The sequence below is a fragment of the Lupinus angustifolius genome, chromosome LG15 (assembly GCF_001865875.1).
Source record: "Lupinus angustifolius cultivar Tanjil chromosome LG15, LupAngTanjil_v1.0, whole genome shotgun sequence".
NCBI classification, from domain to species: domain Eukaryota; kingdom Viridiplantae; phylum Streptophyta; class Magnoliopsida; order Fabales; family Fabaceae; genus Lupinus; species Lupinus angustifolius.
In genome coordinates, this window is record NC_032023.1 from 10,181,356 (window position 1) to 10,181,738 (window position 383).

Genomic DNA, 383 nt, shown 5'->3' on the forward strand with positions numbered 1-383 from the left:
ATATGGATAAATGTAAGGAAGCCTCCACTCCTATGGCATCTGCTTGCTACCTAGACAAGGACGAAAAAGGAAAAGCAATAGAGGTAACAAAGTATCGTGGTATAATTGGGTCATTACTTTACTTAACTGCAAGTCGACCTGATATCATGTTTAGTGTATGCATGTGTGCGAGATTTCAATCATTACCTAAGGAATCACATTATGTAACTGTTAAAAGAATCATGAGATATTTAAAAGGAACAACTAGCATGAGATTATGGTATCCTCGGGATGCCTCACTATCCTTGGTGAGATATTCTGATTCCGATTTCTCCGGATGTAAATTCGATCGGAAAAGCACTAGTGGTACTTGTCACTTGTTGGGCAGTTCATTAGTTGCATGG